The sequence below is a fragment of the Malus sylvestris genome, chromosome 15, assembly GCF_916048215.2.
Source record: "Malus sylvestris chromosome 15, drMalSylv7.2, whole genome shotgun sequence".
NCBI classification, from domain to species: domain Eukaryota; kingdom Viridiplantae; phylum Streptophyta; class Magnoliopsida; order Rosales; family Rosaceae; genus Malus; species Malus sylvestris.
Window position 1 is genome coordinate 11228085 of NC_062274.1, and position 7501 is coordinate 11235585.

General features: G+C 35.2%; 1 long non-coding RNA gene across 1 annotated transcript; it reads right to left on the reverse strand.

Moving 5' to 3' along the window:
• Window positions 1-977: 977 nt before the first annotated feature.
• LOC126603235 (uncharacterized) lies at window positions 978-6757 on the reverse strand. Its single transcript, XR_007616197.1, has 3 exons — window positions 6452-6757; window positions 5829-5920; window positions 978-1438 (listed from the first exon to the last, which is right to left on the reverse strand). It is a non-coding gene; the product is annotated as an uncharacterized LOC126603235 (long non-coding RNA).
• Between the last annotated feature and the right edge of the window lie 744 nt (window positions 6758-7501).

Consider the following 7501-nt stretch of genomic DNA (forward strand, 5'->3'; position numbering starts at 1 on the left):
TATGAGCTTCATGAAGGCCCAAATCCAAATTTGAATGCTCCCGGAAATGATATTAGACAATTGATATGCAAAAGGGAAAATAATCATGCTTTTCTGAGCGTCTTCACACATTTGTTTAATTTTATCTGTTAATTTCATTTAATTTATTCAATCAAATAGCCAAAAATAGAAAGTGATGTTTTTTTCTAAACAACGATATTATATACATGAGGATGGGGTGAACTTAGCCCAACAATAGGCTAGCAATAATGTAGTTCAAATTCACCTTTAGCATGAATGGAACCTAAGACCTCTTACTTACAAGTAATGAGGAATACCATTAGATTGTAATACTAAGTGGCAGAAAATGATGTTTTAGAAACTAAAAATCACCTCATTTGCGGGCTCACGTTCTCATCCTCTACGAGTGACATGTAGAATGAATGAGAATGTCTTAGCGAAAATCTAAGTCGTTAATTCACGTGGATGATAAGGTCAACAAAGTATATTCAACCATAAATAGTATTTCTCAACACTGTAGATAATATTTGGCGTTGAATTTCATTTAATTGTAAATCTATAAAAATATATTGTGAATAGTAATTGTACCAACTCAAACAAGTGCACTAAAACAGTTACATTTCATGTTGTACTTAGATGGCTGCGTAGTCTTCAACAAAAGTCCAATTGACCTCTTTCTGTAATTTGCATCACCTGTTTCAGCCATCGGATGTTGTACTTAGGGTTTATGTTGGACCATTGATGTGATGATCTGGTCATGAATATGCACCTGCTGCCTGGCCTGGCTTTCTTATTGTGTTGTTTTGTCAATTGAATATGCATAGTTGGTTCTTCACAGAAATTTTTTATCTAAACTTTATTAAACTTTTAACATTACAACAAACACAATGACGAAATAGGTTAATAAACCCGCAGTTGGTAGATTGTTATAGTGGTTGGGGTATTCTCTTCAACTCATTAGAGCTCCAGCGGCCAAATTAAGCATCAGATTAGATACCTACCTCGTATTCCATAAAGAGTTCAGCACCAAACTACCGAACATTCAAAAAGAGAGTAAACCAATTCAGTAGCACAGTTAACTTTTGATTCATACTTATTAACTACAATCATGTACTCATGTAGAATGAGCATAAAGTGATATGCTATCTCTTACACACAATTTATCGAAGTGTTACATGTCCAACTGTAGTTTCCGTTCGACCGTTTGAACATGGAAAGTTTCGATGGTGGTTTCCACTCGAAATCTTCTGTGCAGCAAATACTCTTTATCATAAGAGTTTGATAATGCCAAGCCAAACCGTCACTAGGATTATCAGGGCATTCCGTCGCCCGCCGATCTTCCTTTGAACTTTGAAGTGATGACAGTGAATCCTGGTATTGTACTTCTGCAAACCTTTTCACCCCTTCATTCCACACCACAGGGCATTTCGTGACAGTTCTGCACGAAAATCAAATAAAACGGGAAGTTCATACGTCAGAACAAATACAAAAAACTAGAGACAGATGGAGAGACACAATAAACTATAGGACACGACCATATTTAAATGACGTATACATACATGACATAGAGGGATTAAGACTGCCCATACATTCTAACCGAAGGTGAAACCAACACAAAATGATACCAACTTCTAATTAAAAAATGAGTAAACTACCGAATCTCCCCTTGAACTTTCACTTTAACTTTCGATTTACCCCTCAACTTTTTAATTAGAAAATTAAGGAATTAAACTTTTTTTTTACCCGATTTCCCCCTACCATTAGTTTTACATAGACTCCATCCACATTACTGTTAACTCTAATCACGTACACACCACATGACTCCCATTTGAGGACAAAAACGTCACTTCACTAGATCTGCTGACACAAACTATAGAATCACAAATCTGCACAGGTCAACATTTTAGAAATCTAGGGATTTCGATTCTTTTACAGAACAAAGCAAACGAACTACCCTCACATGTTGTGCACATACTTCCATTTAACATAAATTTGGATGGAATGAATCAAAAACTAACAATAGGGGGAAATAGGCCAACAAATTAGTTTGAGTCCTTAATTTTCCAATTGAAAAGTTTAGGGAGAAACCGAAAGCTAAGTGAAAGTTCAGGAGGAAATCGGCAGTTTACTCTTAAAAAACAGCCAATAACATCAAAAGAAGACGACGATGAGGTTCCGCACACTATTACCATTTGTGTCATAAGATAACAGTTTAGACTGCTATACCCAAAGATGAAATGGGACGTTTCCACCCCGTCCAGAGAACAAAAATTTCATCATGGTGTTCAAGGTTGAAAGGTGGCAAAGTGCCAAACCTGAATGTTGAGTTCAGAAGGTCACAAAAAGGACAGCGAGATGACGACACTGGTATTGACGCGGTATTTTTTTCCAAATTCAGCACCAAGGCAACCAAACTGACCGTTTTTAAGAGCACATAAAACAGGCCTTTGGTAAGTAACAAGAAATATCCACTTCCTTATGTTGCACCTGCCGGCTATGGAACTAATTTAGTTTTTAGTACACCTTAACGGCAATCGTTTATGTATATCATTATCGTCCTAGTTTATCAACTGTTCTAATCATTCAACCCAACAGCCTCTTCAGGAACTTGGATAACATCAATGGTAAATAATGCAACTCATCTGAAGAGCTTAAACACCCCCCTTCAAAACAAATGTTCATGTTGTGATGTCTAGTCAATGATCATGATTAAACAATGTAAAATTTATTAAAATATAACGAAAATGAGTGAAATGAACAGAAGGAGATTAAAAAAGAATACAGAACCACACGAAAGAAGCAGCAGCCAACTTTAAGTTATAGTTGTAGCAAAAACTCACTTCTGTATTCCATGCACAAGGGAAGTACGCAAGAAAATTAATTAGTTCAGGAATAATCAACAGCCCTAAAGACTTTCATAGGCACAGCATAATAGAGAAATGGCAATAAAAATAAAACAATGAACATTAAATACCTATATGGTTAACATGGAATTTGCTAATTCAAAATACCAAGATTCTAGGAAGCAATAAAGACCATCAAGTTGAGAATTATGCAAGAATAACGTAAAACAATGGAGAGAAGGAGAATCAACACTTCGTTAGAAATAATTAGGTCTTAGAAAGCGATGGACGCATACAGCTAAAACAGTGTGCAAAGGTAGAAATATAATAGAAAAGCAAAGTTCAAATATACTCAAATACCATGTTAAAATTTAATATGTAGGAGATCGATGAGTGAAAATAGGAAACAAACTAATATTAGGAGTTGCACACAAGCCTGAATTAAACACAAACCCCATTGTAATATGAATAAAAAAATATACTTTAACTGGTGCATAAAGTGCTCTGACAATTCATACAATTCCATGAACTAAACAAGGTAATGACTGATGAATATCCAAGCTTGGGAAACTTAAAAGCATATTCCCTGAGACACAAGCCATTTATTTCAGATCTCAGAAAATTTAAGCCATTTGATTATGCCCACCAAGACCAAATAGTCGGAGAACCAATTTGGGAAGATTTTTCATTTCATGACATTTGGGTGGTTCTCAAACCGAGAAGCCTTGAGCAAGGTGAAGTGCTCATTCTAAAAACTTCAAAACACAAGTCTTGAGCCATATGATGCTTACTAATACGTAATCAATTTATAAATACATCTTCAATTTATAAATACATCTCCATGACTCGAGTTCATTATAAGCTTCTCATTGCCATGAAATAAAGAAGAACAAAAGTTTATCATCACCAACTAGTAATTGGTCTAACCCGGTTGTAGAAACTAAACCAACATATGCGACTAATGCAGAATTATGGACTAATGCAGAAGTATGGACATAACTAATGATATTTCGTCTTACAATAAAATATCCACAAAGAAAATTTAAAGAACAATACATATGTAAAAACAGTAATTAATTCAAACAAATGAACCACAGTAAAGATTCTCTCAAGCACATAATAAAAGAGAAATTGGCAATGAAATTGAAGCCATGAATATAATGATATTAGGATTGGCAGAGAAAAAAAACTTGGAATATGTCACTTCCAATACTAAGATTCTAGGAAGCAACAAAACCCACCAGGTACCAGAAAAAAGGAGGATCAAACCTTCGATACAAAGTGAGAGAAACATGTAATTAAGAACAGTGAATATGGATAGAAATATTACAGAATAGCAAGACCAAACCTACTCAAATACCATATTAAAATGGAGATGAATAAAAATTGGAAACGAATTAAGACAAAGATATCTGAAAGGGCTACTAACATAAGTCTGGAGAACATAACAGAAAAATATGAACCTATATTAAGAGTTACACACAAGTCCATATTGTAATATAAGAACATTAATTCTCAAGACGAAAAAAACACAATATTTTAACTAGTGCATAAATTAGTCTAGAAAATTTTGATAAACAAGGTAAAGAAGCTCAACCGGGGAGTTCAATCAAATGGATTTTCCAAGGCATATTCAAGCCAGTTATTTCGGACTAAAGCTAATTAAGCCATTTACTTATGCCCAAACAGAAGATGCGGGTTAGGCCAATTGGCTAGGACAACGTACATGCCCAGAAAATTTAGACTCATAGTTGAGTCTTAAAAAGAGAGGCAAGGACTCGCCAATGCACAGAAGACTTGGACCATCTCCTATGCAATAGAGAATTTGGACTTGATTCTCGTATTTGAGTCTACATATGAATCAAAACATCTCCAATTCATCAGATACTTAGGAATTATATATAAGTTTCCAGCTAATATGAGACCCGAAATCGGAGCCTATGGTGGATCCCATGCCAACAAGAAAAAATGCTATTAGACGAAGAAAAATAAGATGAGTTTTGACCCCAACCATCTCTAATACACATACCAAAATTGTTAAAAATCACATTGAGAGTTTTGACTTTAAGGTTTTCTCTTCTAATGCACATACCTTAATTGTTAAAACTGAATATTGGTTTGACTCCAAAGTTTTCTATTCCTAGGCATAGACCAAATCTTACAATATGCGTAGTAAGAGAAAACCAAACACTCAAACCCACCACTATTTTTGGACTAAAATATAAAAATATAACTCAGGAATATAAATCTTCCATCATAGATGACCTACCATTTGTTCCAAAATTTATTAATTTGTTATTTTGTGCTCAAACCTAGAATTGGACTTAATATGAACCTCGTTCAAACCTTCAATCATATGTTACAGGAACTATATGTGATTGAAATCAACAACCATATTTTTCAATAACAACCTGCTTTGCACAATTAGTCTGGTACATATATTGTTCAGACTTACAAGCTAAGTTTCTAACCAATTAACAACAACAACAACAACCACAACAACTAACCTTCTAATCTGACGACAAGTGTCCAACATCTAATAAGGGACCCTTGAGCTACTACAATTTACTCATACACCTCAATTTGGATAACCATTTCTAGTATCCTATCAGGCCTTGGGATAGGTCAACTGTAATCATAATCTGTTAAAAACTTCAAACTCACATGGAAAACGGATTAGCCATGTAATGTTCTTCAAACCAGTCCTGGAAAGAGGGCATCTGGTGTAATGCTTACTAATTTGTAATTAGTTCTTAAATCCATTTTCCATGACTCAAGTTCATTATCATCAACTAATAATTGACCTAACCCATTCCACAAACCAAACCAACATATTTTAAGTTACCCCGAAAGCATGACGACAATGAGTATTTCTCCCCCAAAACAAAATCCAGATTAAAAATTTTAACATATGTAAAAACAGTACGAAACAGAAAAGAAATCGATAACTGGAGTACAATCAAGGAGATTACAACTGATACGTACCTTGGTGATGAAACATGCGGCAAATTAATGGAAGCAGAATCTGCTGCCGCTCACTGACGCCTAGACATCAAGAAGCACTACACTTGTACTTCCTACCAAATATAATTAAAAGGCAACGACCAGTAAATTAAACATAAGAAAAGAACAATATAAACTAAAATTATATTTGCTTCAATAACAGGACACCTTTCTTTTTTTTCTTTTTTTTTTTCTGAAAAGGAATTCTGGTTTAAGAATCTCACTTATGACACAAAAAAAGCTGAGATCCGGCCATATGGGAAAAGAGTAAAATGTGTCCATATTTAGCAGAGCTCTGACCTTAGGGTTTATGTTTCCCTTTATCAGCCGATTTGGGGAGAAGAGCTGAATGTATATTTGTGTAATAATTTACAGTTTTTATATGACATGCACAGAGAAATAAACTTGCATGAAGAAGAAGAAGTAGAAGAAGAAGAAGAAGAAGAGGGTTTTCATAATAAATAAAAGAATAATTGTGGGAATTTCCATGAAAATAGAAGAGGGGTTCGGAGGGTTTTCATAAAATAATTATATATAAAAAATAAAAATAATTGCGGGAATTTCCATGAAACTTTGAACAGTAAGATAAGAATTAGAAGGCGTACCTTGAAGAAACATCAGTACCCCAAATCGTCCTCTTCAAACTATTCGAAGGTCTAGGACAGTAGATCCAAAGACCACGCTTTAAACTAAAGTCATTCTTTACAATTTTAAATTCAATAAAAATTAATAAAACAGGAAAAATTAAATACATTAAAATAACTTATCTTGTATTTTCATTCCTTTGTGATTGTGAAGTGCAGTGAGCCACGTATGGTATGGTACGTCGGTCAAATCATAAACTGAAGGACACCTGTTACTGAGTAAGATCAGGATAATAAAAACAATGACAAACCCAAAACCTCTATCATCAAGTCAAATGTCTTGATTTTAAACACCAGGAAGGAGAATTGGGAGAAAACTCCTGGAAGGAGAATTGGGAGAGCAGAAGGGGCGGGGCCTGGGACTGGCCTGGTTTAATTTCCCATTCCTTTGCGGGAAGAGAAGGGGCGTTGATAAGAAATTAAGGCTTTGAACGTTGACGATCAAAATTAAGTGGTGAAATAAAAGCCAGCGAGCGCGCAGATAGCAGCTGACAGAGAGAGAGGTGAGCACGCACCGCCCAAAGGTATGATTTTATACAATTGCTGCCTGTGTGTGCTCACTCTCTTCTGTCAACGACGCTCAGCTTAACCTACAGTTCTCTTCCTTCTTTCTAATATATACAAATATACATATATATACAGCTAATTAGATACACCAAGTGCAATGGTCAGCCTAGCAGCTTTCCTTCACTTAAGGAATATCATGTTTTTATTAGGGTTTTGAATTCGGAATGCTGCCCGAATGCCCTATCTACAGGATAATTCACTATATACACAAGCGGAGTCTTTCAATTCATCAGACTTGAGGAAGGAGGGGGGCTGATTTCAGATCCCCATTATTAATGGTGAAACCCGTGAAAGCCAGGTTGGTGTATATAAGGACTCTCATCATCCATCCACATCTGAATCGTGTCCGTGCATTCGACGTCTAATTACCAATAGTAATTCACTAATACCACTAGTAATTACGTGTTCAATTGTAGTAGTACTAGTGCTTTGGGAAGAAAAATG